The 20,195-nt window shown below is 40.9% G+C and overlaps 1 long non-coding RNA gene across 1 annotated transcript; it reads left to right on the plus strand.

Annotated features, from left to right (window-relative positions):
- The first annotated feature begins 715 nt into the window (after nucleotides 1-715).
- On the plus strand, nucleotides 716-19,926 carry LOC135179517 (uncharacterized). The gene is made up of 3 exons (XR_010304025.1): nucleotides 716-899; nucleotides 12,350-13,742; nucleotides 17,690-19,926. It is a non-coding gene; the product is annotated as an uncharacterized LOC135179517 (long non-coding RNA).
- Nucleotides 19,927-20,195: the final 269 nt, after the last annotated feature.

Below are 20,195 nucleotides of genomic sequence, written 5' to 3' on the forward strand. Positions count from 1 at the left end.
AAGTACGTTCAGAACTGAAACATAAGATTTTAGTATTTAAGCTGACAAAGTCACTTTCCTTACAAAAATGTATACTGCAGTAATTTTCTCAGACCAAATATTGACTAATTTTATCAGTTCAGCTGGTGCTGGTTTCTTTTCACAGGTAAATAGTGATAAAATGAGAGGAAATGGCCTCAAGCTGAGACTGGATAGGTTTAGACTGGACATTAGGAAATTTTTTTTCATGGAAAGAGTGGTCAGGCATTGGAATGAGCTGCCCAGGGAGATGGTTGAGTCACTGCCCCTGGATGTGTTTAAAGGTCATTTGGCTGTGGTGCTTGGGGGTATAGTTTAGGATGAACCTTGCAGAGTAGGGATATGGGTTGGACTTGATGATCCTGAGGGTCTTTTCCAGTGTGAATGTTTCTGTGATTCTGTGGGGTTTTTTTTTCCTGCTTGCCTCTGAACTTTCAAATGACTGAAGTGTAGCAAATTCTCAGGTGCTTGCAAGTCACCTGCTGTAAGCCTGTCACCAGAGATTTACAAACCCCTTGGTGGAGCAGTGTTGATGATCTGTTGTATCATGCTGATGCACTTCTGTCACTGAACTAGACTGGGGAGGGGGCAGGGGGAGAGCACACCAAGCTTCCTGCCCCGTTTGCTGCTGTTTGTGCGCAGCTGCTGAGCTTTCTTTGATTAACCTCATTTAAACACAAAACGAAGAACAGAGGAGCCAAACTGGTTGTGACAGAAGAGTCCAAGTTGTTGCTACATGGCGTGCCTGAAGTTAATACTCAGCGTTTCTGCTTTGAAATGGTGACATTTCCATTAAAAAAGCCTGGTAATCGAATCACCCTGAACGCCAGCGTCTGGCTTTGGAGCTGAGATTCTATCTACAGCGGCATTTAACATAAACTGTAAGCACAGAAAATGAATTTTGCTTTCATGTATTGCCTTGTGCTCCTGGCAGATAAATTTCAAAAGCTTGTGTGTTTTATCTCCCTTTCAAACTCTCCACTTCGTGCCTAGCTGTGCCCACGGAGACTGACGCCCATGTCCTTGTGTGCACGTTCTGTGTAGGCATGCAGTGGTGATTATATAAACAAAGTTGCAGAGCAATTTCATATACATCCTGGACCACTGTAGGTGAGCTCTGCCAACCAGCTTTCCCTGCATGATATCTTAACATACCTAGTTTTCATTCCAGCAACAGTCAGAAAGACAAAATGCCTGGTTTTTGCTTTTCTGAAAAATGCCAAATCTAAGATTTTCTCCAGAAATTATACTGGACTGAATTATGAGGACTCTTCCTTGGGTTTTTTCTTCTTTGATTTAGGTAAAAAAAAATATATGCCAAAATCAGTGGTTTATGATGAGAAAGAGTAATTAATAAAACTGCACAGAATTATATTTTTGTGACCTTTCCTATGCACCTGCTGATGGAAAACATTATAAATTGCTTATAACCCATTCTGGCCATGCAGACACTGAGGAGGGTCTCAGTATGTAAGCAGACACAGGCTGCCCCTCCTGGACCTGCGAGCACAGAGATGACAGAGCCAGTGGCTCGTGGGAATATGTCTTCAGTCGAGGGTGCATCTCTGCCACCTCCTGAAGATGGCTTTGTTGAGGGCTGCACACACCAGGGACGCTCTGCTTAGAGAATTCAAGGCAAAGCTGAGTTCAGAGTTAGTGTTGCTCGTGGACTGAGTGGTTGAATGCTGAATGACAGAACTAAGTGCACTCTCTGCAGTGACGTCGAAACGTATCCTTTTAAAAGACAAAACTCTGTGTCTTCTCTTGCTATTGCTTTCTCTTTCGTGCTACAGTGATGGCAAATAAGGACAGGGACAGTGATCACCACATTTGAAGAATCTCTAGGATTTTGGTGCCAAAGCAGTTAAATTAGTAATGCCAAGATTCTTCTCAACTGAAGAAGCACACCAAGTACAAACAGAGGCAGTATTTGAGGACAGCAGCTATGAGAGTGATGGAAATTTGCAGGCTTTGTGGCTCAAGGCTGTAGGTATTTTCTCTGCTTTGGAGCAGCAGCTTTGCACTCTAAGAAGAGAGGCTTCCCACAGCTATTTGTCATAGGCTTGGCAAAATACAACTGAAGGAGATGCAAAAGAATCTGACTGACCTTTTGCAACAAAGACCACAGAAGTGCATGCAGTGCAATTTCCTTGTGTTATTGTGATGAGACAAAAATTCAACTCTGGACACACACCACAAGTTTTCCAATACTTTTTTTTACCCTTAGTAATGATGTCTGAGAGAAATTTTGAGTCATCCAGAGAGGGAAGAGATGAATAATATCCACTCTGAACTCTAGACATAGATGGGAGCTTCCCAACCTGATGCTGGGAAGAAAAAGAGTGCTCACTTCCTATAAAAGGAAGGTGGTCTTTTGTGAGAAAAAGCACAACAGGGGGATATAAAACCTGTCCCCAACCTATCTAACTTCTTGGTTATTGCACAGTTATATCTTCAAGCATCTTCAGAGCAACTAGTTTCAGTCAGTATCAGAATACTGGACTAGTAAATCCCCAGCTTGATTCAGTGTAGCATCTCTCTTGCATTAGAGACATACTGCAGGGCAGGCAGATTCATATGTATGTTTTGCTCTGGATGTACTCTACCACAGGGGCTTAAAAGAGAACCACAGAGCAGAACACTTACTGACTTGTTTGCAGATATGGGAGCAATTCTGCAGGCGGCTTTGCTGTACACCCTCTTCTGCAGATTAAAAGCACTGCTATCAGGCACACATTATGCAGCATGTGTGAGTTGTGCATAGGTCTATTTGTTATTTAGTTTCCTTCTGATTCTTAGGAACAAGAAAAATCTCCTCAGATCAGGTGGTCTGAAACTGTCCCTGCAGTTCCTCTCCATCTGCACTTCAAACCCTACCAAGGTACGATCTCTTCCATTAGGGTAGCTTAGGAGCTGCCATGTGTTCCTCTAATACACATTGCAATTTCAAGCTTTACTCGAGGTATTTAGGGGTGACTGCACTCCCTACATGCCACACTGATTATATGAAAGCATCAGTCTACCCTGTATGATCTCTACGTTAAACTGATCCAGTCTGGATTGCATTTTAAACAGATTCCAATGCAGAGACTTTGGCTCCAGTACAAATTAATAAAATTGAAATAATTCCTAGCATAAAGAGAACTGCTCTTGACAGCTTCTTTAACAAGGCCCTGGTTGATGCTGATTTCATCTCAAATGTCACACCAAGATATATCTATAGGGATTGTAATGGAAAAAACTCTGAGCATTGAATGGATTTAGGTACAGGAGACTTAGACCAGCAGATTCCAGGAACTGGCTGTGGCCTGAACTTTCTAAGCACTACATTGTCCTGAAGAGTTTTTAGTCTTGGTTAAGTCAGTAAGATTGGCAGGGAGCATTTTAGACCAGCCAATTAGAAATGCCACAGAGAAAGACAATACATAAGCCTACATGACAGGGACTGCTGTAAGCTGGAGAAACAACAGGAGCAGGTGATGGCAGTGCTAGAGCAGAGAAGAAAAAACACTACTTTGCCAAAGTAGCCCAGTTAAAAACTGGCAGCTCTGTTTTGTCTCTGTCTTTGTGAAGCCCTTTATCCTTTTTCTTTCTCTGGAAGACAATTAGATAGATGTGGAGCAAAGCTGTTTCCAAATCATAAGGATAGTTGCAAAACTGTTCTTCAGGATTTGAAGAGCAAGGGAAGACAACTAAGAGTCTGGAAAAGGTTTACACACTGGTGAACACAGGGCAGAATTAAAGTGAATCAAGAACATTCCTGGAAGAATCAATGCACTCTCCCTGAACCATAGGATATTTTGGTTCACTTAAACTGTGTGTTTATATTACCAAGTTCACCTTGGTAAAAACCAAGTGACTCTGTCTTGATACTGTGAGAAACAATTGAACAAGATAAAGTGAAAAAGAATGAACAAATGACCTTTCCTTCTGCAGACCCCATTGCTGAGAGAGGCAGGAAGAGATCTATCTGGTAATGTTTATCTGACTAAGGCAATTTACTGGATGATAGCTTTCCCCAGAAGATCTAAGGACAAAAATGGCATAATATCAACTCACAAGGGACCCACTAATATGAGCCCTAAAATGAAGCCCTCAGTGCTGAACCAACTGTATATTTCATGTGTAAGCCATGCCATTGAGGTGTTTAATGCTCCTCTGGAGAGCAATAGACCAGTGACAAGAAAAATAAACAAGAGCTAAAGATGAAGATGTCCTTGAATTGAAAGTGCTTCACTTTAGGAAACCGAATAAAGTGAGCAAGAAACTGTGAAGCATGATTGCATTAAAATAGGCAATATTTTTTGTGTCTTCAGTGGGATGTCTTGGGTATTTTATACCATAGGTCTCCATGCAATTATGAGGACAGTGGTTTCAGCTCACCATGTACTGCTGAAAGGCAGAACTCCTCCTCCTGATGGCAAAAAAATCATTTCAGTGGGAATGGAGGCTTAACCTGTGGCCTTCTGTATCTGCCCTGTTATGCTCACCGTTCAGCTGCAGTGCCTCTCTCCCTTTCTTCTTCACGCACACATTCCCTGACATTTCAGCATGTCAATAAAAGTGTTGCTGAATCTGACTTTCTTCCTTTAGAACATTTGATTTTTAACAACAATTGCTTTGTCAGAAAAAAATCCCCATGAGCACCTCACAAAATGTACTAACAATCAGGTTAATCTAATAAATACCTTTATTCTCATGCAGTTCATGCCCACCATATCCCAAGCTAAACAATCCGAAAATACACACCCAAAGGTTGGTTGACCTTGTTTTCAAATCCCTGCCTAAATGCATCAAGCCACTAGGTCTGGAGTAAATATAATTAAGTGAGGAGAGATGCAAGGGTATGAGTGGCTTCAGAAGGCATGTGCACGAATAAACACATATAATGGCAGATAACCTTTTCCTAGGGTGAGATAGGAAGCACAGAATGTCCAGAGGCAGAAAATGATACAGTTTATGTAATATCCAGATTTTATGTGCAGCCAGTTCCTGTGAGGTTGCTCGTAGAGAGAAATTAAAAACTGGTTAGGAAAAGTGGTGTTTTCCTCTAAAATTTCCATTTTCTGTAAGTATTTCAGCATTTCTGATCCCACATTGCTAGAGATTCCCATTCTGTGAGGTAAAATATATTTCTGTTTGTCTTCTTTAGTTAAACAGAAGTCAAACTGTCAAGAGTAGCTTTGAGTGGTTGAAAATTAACTTTTTCTTTTCTATTTTAAACTTGGAACTTGTGGCCATTTGTAAAATTAAGGTATTGATCATTATTTCCAATCAGTCATGCTAGAGTCCTTATTTTCATGCCAAGGTCTTTTTTAAAGCGTGTCGAAAAGTAAATCTGCACTATTACTTTCAATTACAGTTTAATAATTTATGAAATTACTTAGTATCACACCTGCAATATGTCAGTCAGGCTTCATTACATTGCAATGAGGTTGGATTTAACACAGTCATTATTGCTGCTGTTAAGGGTTTGTCAGGGTAAGATTCCTGCAACTGTATTAATTTTAGCCATTTTGGACTAAAATAAGCAGCTACAGATAACTGACAGTATGCAGCAGGGTACTTAAGCATACCTAAGACTATGATATCTCCTAATTGCAAATACTTGCCTCTTGGAATAACTCCATGGGCTTGCACTCAGTTAGGGAAACAGTCTCCTAATTTATGACAGCAAATTGTTTTACAAGTGAGGATGAGCCATGAAAACTCAGGAGGAAGGCAAAGACTCACAGAGCGTTCTCTGGCAGCTAGCATGCACACAGCTTAACTGGCACAAAGACTTCTTGGAGCTGTTGGTAAGAACAAAGCTTGCTGAGGTCTATCCTTGTCTGCTCCCCACCCATCTTGTGGTTATGCTGACAATGAGTCTGAGTTCATACCCCTGCTCTATGACACTGTTGGTGGTACAAGGTGGAAGAGCGTGCCAAATAGTAAGAAAGAACTTACTCAGAAAGGAAAAAACTTATTCAAAGAAGCTTTGAATAAGACAGAATGTGAGAAGGAGGCACATGGGGCTTTTTCTGTGGCACTGATTCTCAAATTCACTTTGAAGTTGCCAGAACTAAGAGTCTGACAACTTTGAGATCAGAGGTTATTCCAAACTTGGAAATTAACTCAATAAAACACAGCTATCTGGGTTTCTGGGGACATGTCTTGTTTTGTATTGAGGCACAATATCCTGAGCAGCATGGAATGTTTAGAAAGTGGTGCTGATTTTTCACTGCTAATATGAAAAGCTACTTTCTGAAGGTCTCAGTCACTCCACAAAAGAAAATCTAATTTTCTTGATCACGTATATAATGCCAGGCCAGGGCAAGGGGCACTTTCCTGCCTGCATGTATCCTAGGCAGAAGTAAGGGAAACAAAGCAAAACAAAAATGCTCTTCATTTAGTTCAGATTTCAGTGAGGACAGAATTAAACCAAAATGTAACCCTCCTAAACAACTGAAAACAGCCTTTACCCCAAGGTTAATACTTCTGACTGCAAGCCTCCAAGGCAACGTTGTCTTCAGTTTGTATTTGATACAGCTCCAAGCGCAGTACCTCAAAGAAAGAAATCTTTGCTGTTGCTTTCAGCTTATTAGGAGGGTTGTTTGGTTTTTTTTTCCTGACTTGAGCACCAGTGGCTGAAAATTATTTGAGGCATCAATTGGAGGGGCTGTTCAGGTGCTGTGCTGTTCAGGAGCCACGACACCTTTGTGAGATGGGAGAGGTTAACCAAGGCTTGTGCTGGGGTGGTAGATGGCAGACTCGCATGTAGAATTAGAGTAGGAGCAAATATAAGGGGGGAAATGAATCAGTGTATTGATGTCTGGAAAGAACAATATTATGACTATATGGATTTAATGATTGCTGATAGCTAGTTCAGTGACAGGTAGTCTCATCCACAGGGACAAAAGTACACAATGTGCTTCGAGGAGACCTGGAGGCAATCCTTCAACTCAAATCCCATGATAGGATAATGTGCTATGGCTCCTTTTATGCTGGAGGTGGCATCCTTTCTAGATCCCTTCTGAGTATGTCAGTTGATGATAACAGCATAATTTGCCTCAGAAATTTTAATTCCTCTCACACACCCTTTCCCTTACAAAGAAGAGAAGCGTGAACATTTCCTTTGAGCTGTCTTGAATAAATACTTTAAGAATATTAAAAAATTAGAAGTGGATTAAAGCTTTCTGAGTGAATTCCAAAGCATGTAGGGCGCTTTGTTAATTTTAAAAGGGAGGGATGTTATAACCTTCAGTGCTCACACAGTGTGTGGCAGACAGGGGTTGTCAGTGTTCAAAACAGGCAGAGTCTATTGGTGGCTACAGCCATATGCATAATCTCTCATGGAACAACATCTGTCTTTCCCCTTTCACGGAGGAAATTCAGTGATGAGCAGGTAAAGCAGAGCAGTGACATCACGGTTCTTCTACAGGAACTCCTGGATGTCATTAGCTGTTGAACTTTGTTTGCCTGCGTTTTATATTCAGCATGCATTAGCAGTTGCTTGTTTTGAAGTTCTCCAGGGTATTCTACCACGAAGTTGCCTGGTAGCAGAACAATCTGTGTTCCTCAGATATGCAAGTGACTAATTTTCCATCAATCAGAGATGAGACTTAAATAAATAAAGGTACTTCATGGGGCTGCTGTGCCTAATGATAAGCAATTATATAAAGTCAAATTAAGGCAGTTCTTTGTGAAGGTCCTGTGAAATTGGTTAAGCAAAAAGAATAACTGCACCATTTCAGTGATTCATCCTATTGCTCATTTCAGTGGGAGCATTATCTCAGTTAACTGATGCAATTAATATGAAAATGAGGAAATCATTGTTTAAGGAGATGTGGAGAGAGAGGGGGTCTTAATGCAGCAGCATTGAAGAAAAAGAGTCGCAGAGATGGAAATTTGCATAGGTCAATGCTAATGTAATGCATTTAGCACATATTCAAAGCTTAACTTGCATAGTAATACAGATCCATTAAATTCTCATTATGATGACCTGTGTCCAACACAATTCAATTTTTCTGAATCTTAATGATAAAAAGTTAATTACAGTAAGGTGAAAACCTTTTGTACTTGGTCTTAAAATAAAGCATTGAAAGGGCATTGAGACTATCTTTTAGATATGGCAGGTAGTTTCACTTCTGCTTAATTCAATATTTTATTAAGCATGACAAGATCTGAAGTTTGGGTTCTGTGTGCACTGCAGATTTTTAATGTAGTCAGTGGCAATAAATAAGCCTTTGTCTGCTCAACCACAATTTAGTGCTAGTCATTTTCCACTTACAGGCTTCAGTTACAGATCACATTCCCAGTGTACCCTGGTTCTCTTATTTTTAGTAACAAGAAAGCCTACCCAAATTTGGGAAAGAGAAAGAAAAAGACATCTTTTCCCTTTTAGTACTGTGTACATATCCTAGCTTTTGTTCACCAGACATGTCTGAGCCAATGACTCTTAACATGATGCAGTGCAAGGTCTCCAGCAGCTGTTTCTTGTCCTTACCTGATTCTGCTTCTCACCACAGCTACAGGTGAAAGATAAGTGTCTGAGTGCAGCTCAGCCTCACACCATTTCCTTCCACTTATCCCACATTCACAGATAATGGTCATTCTTCAGCTTACTCATCTGAGACAGAGAGCAAATATGCCAGTGCTCTGAGTCATGCTTTGGATTAAGAAGACAGTGCAGAGATATGCTCTAATTAGGTTCAACAAGGCAGGCAGCCATGGGAAACAGGTTGTTGTTCTTAACAGACAAGCATGCCAGAGTGACACCTTCCTTATTCCTCTACATTAAAGCCACAATACATCACCCAGGCCGTGACAGGCTGTTTTAAACTGTGATTAATTTGCATTTAATAGATTTGTAAGGCACCTTTATTAGCATCTGTGTAACGTAAGTCAGATTTAGTGAAATGAAAGCCAAGTCCTGCACAAAGTATTCTGCTTGTCAGATTCTGTTATCCTGAAATCTGCATTACACTTACTAGAGTGCATGACTGGTGTTTGTGGAGGTGATCCAAGTGATGACTTTAGCCACCTAGCACAGAGCCAGATCTCAGGATTTGCTTGACAAAATGCAGACATCTGCAAAGCAGATGCCTGTACCTGAGCTAGTCACGCAGGGCTTTCCATGCAGGTAGTGAAGACATCAAGACTCAGCACATCAAAGAGCACAGGGCCACATGTGGTCCTAGGAAGCAGCCCAAGGATGCAAGACTACATGATAAAGAATATTACATAATCGTCTAAACCCAAGTCTGAGAGCCAATCCTTGCCTCACTTCTAAGGCTACAGTTCATAGTTGTTTACATTGCTACAGCTCCCTAAATGCTCTAAAGTTCTACTTTTAAATCCTCTAGTGCTCATCTGAGTCCCTGAAAAGCTATTTGACCTCCTGGGGAGCCAGTTCAGCTTTTAGACAGTGTGAGACTAACCCTGCCCCTACCCATGCATGCCCATATGTACAAAAAGGATTTTTCCCCCCTACAGAGTGGGTATCGACCAGGGGAGCACCAGTGCTGGTGCAAGGCAGGACACAAGCTCATCTCTCCCGAGCACTGCCCTATGCTCCTCATTCAATCTCTTATCTCCCCTGATTCAGTCTTTTAGCACCACACAGGAGCTGCACTTTTGATCTATTTCAATGCTTTTAAATTCAGATAAGCCTCAACCCCTAAAACTGTATTAGGTGGTGAAAGATTTTGTTGGGCCGGAATCATATCAGAAAATAATTGATCTCACTAAGAGTTAAATGTCCATTGTGGTCCAGTCTTAGGCATCTAATTACCTTTGCAGATTTGACTGTAAAGACCTTTAAAGGTCTATATCTTTAGAGACATTTTTCAAACCAGGGTTTTGTGTTTTAGAAAAAGTAGAAGGTAGTGGCACATAAGCTGAAAGGTTATGCAGTCATTCTTCTGGCTGCTTCAGTTGTTTTCATCAGCTTCCTTTCTGGCAACTTGCTGGCAGGTGCCTGCTGACCTGCATGAGGCAGATACACCTTGAGTACTGTGTCCACTTCTGGATCACTCAGTTTAAGGAAGATGTTGAGATGCTCGAGTGTGTCCAGAGAAGGGCAACATGGCTGGTGAGGGGACTGGGGCACAGCCCTTTGAAGAGCAGCTGGGGGAGCTGGGGTTGTTTATCCTGAAGAAGAGGAGGCTCAGGGAGACCTTACTACTCTCTACAACTACCTGAAAGGAGGTTGTAGCCAGGTGAAGGTAGGTCTCTTCTCTCAGGCAACTAGTGACAGAACAAGAGGACACAGCCTCAAGCTGCACGAGGGCAGGTTTAGGCTGCACGTTAGAAAGAAGTTCTTCACAGAAAGAGTGATTGGCACTGGAATAGGCTGTCTGGGGAGGTGGTGAAGTCACCATCTCTGGAGGTGTTTAAAAGGAGGCTGGACGAGGCACTTAGTGCCATGGTTTAGTTAATTAGGTTAGGTGATAGGTTGGACTTGAAGATCTCAAAGGTCTTTTCCGACCTAGTTAATTCTGTGATTCCCGTGTGGCTGGTCAGTGAGCAAAACCTAGTTGAAAAGTAACTTGGAGAAAAAAAGAGTTACTCGTTAATACCTTGCTTTTAATCTTTCCTGCTTTGTCATTTCACAAGATGAGAAAAATAAGAAGCACTCAAGGAAGCTATGTCTTGGAGTGTGTGGACGGTTGTGAGAAACGGTTATATCAAAGTAATTGTGATTAAACCTAGCAGGAGAAATGGCTTGTAGATCACACTAATCTTGCTTAAGGGCAGCACATTCACCATGCTACTTCACAAATACCACTCTAATTAATAAGCTTCAGTTAAAGAAGAAAAATCAATAAATACTGCTATTCATAGAAAATGGAAATTATGTGAGGAGGAAGATTGGATTTTAAAATAGGTTGGTTTCCCTCAAGCACAAATTAAGATTGTTCCAGGGAAAAACAAAACACCAGGTAATGACAAATAGAGGGATAATCCAATTAAAGTTTCACTGGCTTCATTGTTTATGAAGATCTGACAAAAACATTTATCTTAAGCATTGATATTTACCAAAAGGGGAATTCTATTTCTAAAAATAGAGAACATCCACCTTTCAACACAAACACCAATGCATATTGCTGAAAAAAACCCTGTAATGTGCTGTGAAAACAAAGCAACAAGTGAAAACAGTGCTAGGAAACACTGATGACTACGAGTGGATATCAAGACATTTACAGAGCTTGCTATGCAATGTACATTCTTTGAGATTAGATTGATTTCCTTTACTGTCACTACCCAACGTTACAAGTCCAAGATATGCCAGAATGAGAATGGCTCCTGATTGTGCAGTACTGAACTCAGTACAGGCTCCATGCAGGATTTTCTACTGCAAAAGATGCAGTATCATTATTTATTTTTCAGGACTAGTACAATGTACAGATCCCAGGTGTCTAGGAAGACTCTCTGGCAGTCCCTTCAGTATCTGCTCTCTTCAACCTTAACCTCAGAGAGTATGATGCAACTGTAGACACAAAAGGCTTTGGTTGGGCACTATAACCACATTCAGATTTCAAGTCTCCTCAGAGCTGAGACGTCACAGACTTAGGTGAGACTCGTTTCTGTTTCCAATGCCACCAGTAAAATGAAGCTGAAAGATGCTGTCTCCCACTGCCACTCCACAGGGCCAGGCAGCTACCCTTGTGCAGCAATACAACCCCTGCATCCTGCTGCCTGCCAATACCTACCCTGGGAAAGAAGAGCCATTGGAATCAGCATTTCTCAGGGAAGTGTCCTAAATAGGATATCTGGGGTTTAAAAAAGAGACTTGTCCCACTATTGAAGTCCTAGAAAATCAAGGAAGACAAAAAGTGGCAACTTGCCAGGCTGCCAGTTCCCTTCTCTGTTCATTCCCAAGGTTTTGCTTTTGGCAAGAACACATCCCTTTGCTGCAGCCATCCCTGCATAAAATTTCTGTAATCACCCTGATAGTTTGCTAGACTAAATTTTGCTGCATATGCATACAAGGATGCGAAAAGCTATTTCTGTGCAACAAACCTGGCTCCTTTCTAACTCAACGGCAGAGAGGATGCTATAGCAATGGGGGAAAAGTTACTGCTGTGGGAGAGGCAAGAGGTCTGATTATTTCACTGACTCTAGTATAATGCAGCTGCCTCCTTTGATAGCTTTAATGCTGCTCCTTCTAATTTACATTGGTGTAAGCGAAATCAAATAAAACCCATTATGTCCCTGAACCCCAGTAGGCGATCAATGTAATGCAGACTTTTACAACCCCAATTTCTTTCTGTAATAGCAAAGGGACAATATGGGTTTATAGAAGGGACAGGCTAAAGATAAACCTCCCTTCCCCTCTCTTTCTCAGGCTGCAATCAGAAGAATCTAAATGGCCATTTGAGTGTGAAGACTAAGGTCAAGAAGGACAACAAAAGATCAAATGAGAGTCTTGGAGCCGAACCTGGAGATAATCCTGGAAATGCTCAGTGAACAGAAGATCATCTACCAATTATACAAAGATAAAGAAAATCAGAGAACATTAGTTAAGATTGTTTTATTATTAATGAAATTGAATTGAGTTATAAGGAGTTAGAATGTGAAGATGATTTCTTTGTATTGTTAAATGTACTTGTTTCAATTTTACTGCTTCAGAATTGCAGTAGGAAATGTATTTCAGAAAGAATAAAATAAATTTGTATTAATTATAGAATAGAGGCACACTCAAAGCTCTTCTAAAATAATGTCCTCCCTAGACTTCTTTCAGCATCTCTTCTTTCTGCCTATTTTTCTGTTTCTCCTTCCCTAACACTGTCATCTTCACTGTGAGTTGGCAAAATCCCCACCATCTCTGGTGCCAAAACTTCCTCTGCAGCTCTGCAAGCTAAAACTGTCAGTCTAAAACTCCTTATTTCAGCACTTTTTGTGATCTCTTCTTGGCTAGGCAATCTGCAGCAGGACTCGGGACACCTCTGTGAGCTTCATTGCAGCTGTCAGTTTATCCCAGATGAAAACTGCCATTCTCCATTCTCTTCTCCTCTTCACTCCTACCACTTTAGTCATTTTTGCCTTTGCTGCTCTATTTAATGCAAGTGTTGTAGGGGCACTGTTTGTATGAAATACATGATGTGAGACAAATTACATGCTAAACAGCCAAGAGAGTGTCAGTGCCCTTCCTTCCACACATCCTCCTGAGTCAGTGAAAGTGGCTGTCCTACAGAATGCTCAGAAGTCAGCTCTCTAATGCAATAGCAGTCTGTTTGTGTTGACAGCCAGAGATCCAGCTTTCTGAGGCTGTGAGTGACTTGTCTTTCATGGTGAATCGAAATGAGATGAAGGTACCTTGAACGTAGTGACTTTCACAGCCAGCTAGGACTATCTTTCTTTGACAATGCAGCCCAGGAGCATCCTAGGTGAAGCTCTCTACCTCAGCACAAAAGTCTGGGAAACAAGGGAAGAAAATACCTCAATGAGGGAAGGGTGATAGCATTGTGTGTGGCTCCCTCAGTCCACAATTTGCCCTGCATGAGTGGAGAGAAAAAACTATTTCCCCAGCAGTGAGACTCAAGCACTCTGAGGAACAAGATTTCCTGGTTCCTAGTCTTGAATTTCTTCTGAAATGAAATTCTGCCTACTCTCACAGCTTCCCACTTCAACCTTTGCTTTTCATTGCAGATATTGAAATCGCCGTTCTGTTTTGACGCTCAGAAATGGTCTAATCAATATCACTGGAAATGTCATTTAACTTCTCACTTGGACAAAAGGTGATGCTGACATTCTGCTTTTCCTGAGCTTCCCAGGAGAACATTTAATCTCTCTGACCTTGCAGATATTTAAGGAACCATTCATAAGATAACATTGCACTGTGACAGACAGCAGGGACTTTCTCACAGACAGTGCTTTGCCCACAGGGACCACAGCAAACATCTGGATTCAGATAGATTTTTTTTTTTTAATAACATATTATAGTTGTTCATCAACATCACTTAATGATGTATTATTGTTTCTGCCCATTGGAAACAATGCTGTTGTGTTTTTAAAGCAAAATGACTGTGACCTATGAATCTGACAATGAGAAACGGTGGTGGTAAAAGCATATCAATTAGATTTACATGGTACTGAGTGCAGCCCGGCCCCTACCATCAGTACTAAGTTCCTCTTCAGGTTTCTTGCCCTTTCGAAGGTGATGTGCTGTCAGATTCAGGGTCAGCAGGGATGGCAGTCACTGGCAGCCCTACCAAAAGAGCTCTGGCATAAGCCTCAGTGCAAAGCCATTTGCTTTGCAAAGCAATAGGAAGAGAGACAGGCTTAAATAGTAGAGATCAGTGGGACCCTCGTGAAGCTGCTTTGGTCGGTCAGGTGTGGACACAGCAGAAGGCAAAATAAATTAAACTCCTCCAGCTGGAAAATAAATACGAAACAGCAAGTGAATTTGTGCACTTCATGACTGAGTGAGCAAAGCTTAATTCTCTAATTATTACCTCTATTCTACCCGCTGAGATAAAGAGCAAGTTAGGAGAGATAATCAGGTTCTAAAGTACTGTGCCCTCTTGAATTCAACCCAAATGTAACAGTCAGCAATCATTCCAAAACTGATGCAGTCTCTTGAAAGATCCATAATAATACAATATTTGCTATATTTTGCAATTTTATATGGCAGTAGTGAGTGGGAAAAAAGCACACACACACATAAAACCCCCTCTCTTTTTAACCTACATTTGATGGGTTACCCAAATGGTCAAATCTCAGAATCATGCATGTATTGCAGTTAAGTATTCTACATTGTATTATTATAAATATTCATATTACTCTTAATTTAATACAAATTCTGCTAATACCACCCCGATGTCATCTTGCATTCACAGTCTTTACTTACATCAACAGCATATCATGTTAGGATTGATCATAAAATTGCCTGTTTCACAGAGACACTTTGTGCATGTAGCTACTCTACAACATAAAAGAGGCAGGAGGAAGGCTCCTTCTAGGTTTTGCAGTAATAAAAGGATAAAAAATATCAATAGAATAATTCAAAATGCTACTTACAGTCAGATTATGTGTTAATTATCCCATGACCCTTTACAGTGCCTGTTAAATAACACTCTAATCATTTGTTTCAGCACTTCAAGATGAAATTTATTCATTCAATATCTGCACTAGATAAAAGCAAAAAAAAATGGAAGATATTTTATTTGGGTCCACACAATTAAGAAGGGTATCAAGGAAGCTGATCAATTCCTCCTTATCTTGTCCCTTTCTTCATGAAAAAGAAATAAGGTCTGACTGAGCTGCATATAAACTTAACACAGAGAGGAAGATGGGCAAGTTCATGAAGCAGGTAATCAGACAGAAGAGTCTGTTGATGGAGCTCAGTTTTGAAGAGGTGACACAACTCTGAGTACAAACAAACTTGCTACCACAGTAGACTCCAAAAATGTTTGCTACTCTGTGTAGGGAAAGGGAGCAAGGGAGGCAAATGTGCAGTCTTAATAGCCATAGGTGACTGAAAGAATTATTGCCACTCTTCCAGGCAATATCCATATAAAGGGGACAGTGTCCCCAGCTTTTTCAGCAAAGCCATGTCTGTTAATGGAGCTCAGAGCACAAGGAGCTTCTCAGTGAGCTGGCTGTAGGAAGAGTGAAGTTTGAAATGGCTTTATGAGCCCAACAGAAGTTGATCTGCAGAGCAGATCACTCAGTGCTGCACAATGTGCATCTTGGTGTTTGACTTCAGCAAGCTCTAGGCTGACCCTATGAGTTTGGCTCATTCATGAAAATGGGCAAGGCATGATTCTGGAGAGCACCTTGCAGTTAAATTTCATTTCAGAGGACCCTATTATTATGCCTTGAGGTTGCGATAACTAATCAAAGGGTATGAAGTAGGAACAACTGGGAAATGTGAGGTGAAAGGATGAATAGGTTCCAGGATAGGCATCTTTCAAAGCATTTAAAACATTAATTAATAGAAATAGTCAAATAAAAGGTCATGAGTTGCTTGTTTCAGTGTTTGGTGGGAGATATCTCCCATATATTCTCCTTTTTAAATTTCACCATCTTGTTAATCCACACTGGTTTCCAGGCTCTGGAAAGTCTGAAGTCTCTACTAGTTCCTTGTCAGATTTCTCAGGATTTTCCTGAGCAAAGAGTGAAGCAGGATTCACCAAGCTTTCTCCACTTCCTCTGTGACACTCTGCCCAGGATCCTGCAGCTCTGGGCTATGGGCAGTGGTGTGTGCAGATACAGACATTTTCAGACCAAACAGGGAGTCAGAAGTAAAAGACAGAGGGAAACAGCACAATGCTGACTATCAGTTCACCCAGTTAGTGAAAAGAAAAGGAAGGGAGGTTCCACCTCACAGGATCTGATAATCCAATTAGAGCATCCCTGCGATGTCAAAGAGCCAGGTTCAAACCACTCTTCTGGATGATTTGATTTTTGCCTTTTCAGTGCTGGGGATCCCTCCTGTGGGAGCTATTCATTGTGCACACAGCATTAAACATTTAGCAGGGACTGAGACCTCAGCTTCCTAGATCTCAGCAGAGTGCACTTACCAGAGGGCTACAGACTCAATCAGACCAATTAGTATTTAACTTAGAGTTGACCTGAATCAAAGCTAGCTGAACAGCTCCATCAGGGGGAATACCCATGGAGAATGGCTGTTAATCATTTTTCTAGCACATGAGAAACCAAAGCCTGCTTCAAAAGCAGACATTTGAGACAGGACTTCCTCTTTCTCAGAAAGCAACTCAGTCATTTTGGGAACCAAAGACTGTAACCTGAAAATTATAGGTGATCTTTGCATTCCTAATACCCTAGGTCTTGTTATTAGAAAGTATGTGGCAATGTCTCTTCTGAGCCATCAACTCTGGGTCTGCATGGGCAGGGGATGGGCTTCAAGTGAGGGACTGGTGTATCAGCACCCAAGTCCACTCTTCCAATTTTGGGTGAATCAAGTCCTGCTGCACAGTTCATTTGCTCCACAAATAAAAGAAGCAAAGTAATTGGACAAAAATTGAATTCTTCTCTTGGTAATGATACAGTTCCCCAAGGTTTTTGATGCTGTCAGTCATTTCAAGATTGCAGGTTTGCAGGACAAAGCAGGTGGAGAAATACAACATCAGTGTCCAAATATCAGTATCTGCTGCCCATGATGTGGTTGCAGTGACAGATGTGCACCTCTGCCATGAGAAGAGTGAGAGAAGCAGGCAGGTCGTGCTGACAGGGCACTATATATATTCTGTGGGAGAGGCTAACAGTGGCAAACCAAAAATGGTTCTGCTATTTCTTTAAATTTGAGTGATTACACAGATAATCTCATGTCTCTTTGAATCACAGTTTACAGGTCTTCACTGAATCGTTTAATCTCAGCAGGCACTGTGTTGTTCTAAAATCCTGACCAGTATTTTCTCCCTGGCATATGTTGAAATTCAAATTCAGTCCTTGCCCTGTGCCATAAAGAAAAATAATGCCTAGATTATGAACCGGAGCTGTTGATTTGACATCATCAGCTGACATTTGAAGCACGTTAAGGATTTTCATCAGCCAGTTTATAACCAATGCACTCACATGTCAGCTCTGCACTGGAGACAAAGTAGTTCTGGAAAAAAAGGCAACTTCTCTGAAGATTTCCCCCCAAAACATAAGTTTCCTGTTACACTTACATTTTGTTATTTTAACGTTTTTATGATCTTCCATTTCTCTTCTAACTCAGGAGAGAGGAGAGAAAAGGATGAAATCACAGAAGACTGCTGCTTCAGAAATCAGGAAATCTCAGCAGCTTAAAGCCAGAGCTCTACTGGGATGTATTCAGCTTCACTCTCAGCCTGAGAAGTCTGGAACAGTGTGGGACTTCTTTGGACTTCTGAGTGCTGCTCATTAAAACTTTGTATAAACTTTGGCCCACTTTGAGATTCTTCTGTGTTACTGCCGACTGAGGTATTAAGCAGCTGTAAAATCTAATGTGTGATAGAAATGACTAATGTATAAAAACTTGCATTCATGTAACCTTCAAATTACAAACAATAATGCTTTTAGAAAAAGAGGAAATAGGAAAATTTATGGCAAAGTCAGCTGTTAATTCTCTTCCATTTGCTCCATTACATGAATTATGACATAGGATTTTTCTGCCTGTTATTTTATTTCATCTTTATTCCCATTGACTGCTATAAAATAAGAGCATTACAGCAAATTATCTGTAATCATAAGACTACCTATTTTTTCCTTCAAATGAAGTAGTATAATCCCATAAATACAGCTGGGCATGCACCAGATTTCTCCTCTACAGAAAAATCTTTAATTAAAAAATCCTAATCCATGATAGAATGAAACCCAAAATGATAAGAGGAATTAAATTCTGAAATAAAATCAAATGGCATGGGTCTTTTAGTGTCAAAATTAAACCATTTTATCTGTTGTTTGACTTGCTGCAGGATGTTGCAGTTGCTGGAAGTTCATATAAGTTCAAAGTGCATTTCAATACATTAAGAGAGGAAGAATCTGTTGAAGTCCATTCAATAACAGAGATCCCTTCTCTGCCTCACAAAGTTTCTGATCAGTAAACAGGTTCAGGCTGCTAAAATGTTCTGTGAATGTGTACCAAAGCATTTCATAGAAACATAGAATCAGTCAGGGTTGGAAGGGACCACAAGGATCATCTAGTTCCAACCCCCCTGCCATGGGCAGGGACACCCTACCCTAGATCAGGCTGGCCAGAGCCCCATCTAGCCTGGCCTTAAACACCTTCAGGGACGAGGCCTCAACCACCTCCCTGGGCAACCCATTCCAGGGTCTCACCACTCTCATGGTGAAGAACTTGCTCCTCATGTCCAGCCTGATTTCCTGGAAGTGGAACTGTTCAGTTTTTCCCTAGATAGCTGATAACACTGCTGTCTGTCAGAGACACAAACCTTTATCATCCCTAGGTGGGATTGGTGTGGTGGTCCCTTGGAACCTGTAATGGTGGTCTGCCATAACTATTTTTTACTTGGCATTTCATTAAATTAAAACAATTAGGGAGCAAAAGCAATCAAAACATAGCAGTGAGTTGTGCTGTGCTGGAAGGACCAGAACACTCCCTTCTCAATTAGCTTTGCAAAGCAGAATGACCAAGCACTTTCCAAAGTGAAAGAGTTACACCAGGAAACATTTTACATCCATTGTTCTCTGTCAGTCAGCTTGGATTCACAAGCCTTGCAGTACACAAACTCTCAGAATGAAACAAAATTTGACATTTTCTTTGCTTTGTAAGGGACTGGATTTCCTTTGATAAAGGTTTGCAAATGGCTGGAAATGACACAGAAAGAGAATCAGAGAATCATGGAATCAACCAGGTTGGAAGAGACCTCCAAGATCATCCAGTCCAACCTCTAAAGCTTCACAAATAGATTTTACATGCTAGAGACAAACTTAAAACTGATCATAGGTCTTTCAAGAAAAGAATGGCCAGATTTAAGACTCCACTTTGATAGTCTCCCAGAGACATGGACTAGTTTTGCTAAGGTCCTATAGCTGCTGTTTATCTGTGCATCCATTCTGCAAGATGAAACTCAAGGCCATGGGGAGAAGTCCATTTGCACAAATGTGCAGATTTTGCAGTATCTGTTTCAGTTATGGTTACTATTATGGAAGAACAAAGGGCTTAATACATAACAAAAAAAAAATCAAAAGGAATGGCAACACTTCTCTGAATGGTCCTAGAGTATCAAAACTAGGATGCATTGAGCATCCTAAATGGAGAAATAATTTGGAAAGTTTTCATTTCATTCTTATTACTTTCAGTCTGGTAGGCTGTGGGAGAAGTCTGTGCTTAGGGGTCTCTAGCATTATGCTTTAGTCATTAGTGATGGGTGTTTACAGTTCTCCAGGTGGAAACAAAATGCTAGACAACAGACAGCACCATTGTCACATCACTGGATAAGATATTTTCCGTCTCCAGAATTCAGAAGCACTACAAAGGGATAACAGTCCAACTTTCCACAGGCAGGAATTTAACAACTTGCAAAATATGCCAGGTTTTCTCATTGAAGGATGATACCATTACTGCTGATGGAGAAGCAAATGATTTGTTGGAGCTATTGGGAAAATAATATCAGCTATAAATGTTGCAGAAAAAGAACAGGAAGTAATGAATGTACAACTGCCTAAGCAACTGTAGTGCTATTGGCATGGCCCCAGCAAATGCCATCTTCAAGAAAGAAATTTACACTCAGTTGCCCAGC

The sequence above is a fragment of the Pogoniulus pusillus genome, chromosome 11 (assembly GCF_015220805.1).
Source record: "Pogoniulus pusillus isolate bPogPus1 chromosome 11, bPogPus1.pri, whole genome shotgun sequence".
In the NCBI taxonomy this organism is placed as follows: Eukaryota; Metazoa; Chordata; class Aves; order Piciformes; family Lybiidae; genus Pogoniulus; species Pogoniulus pusillus.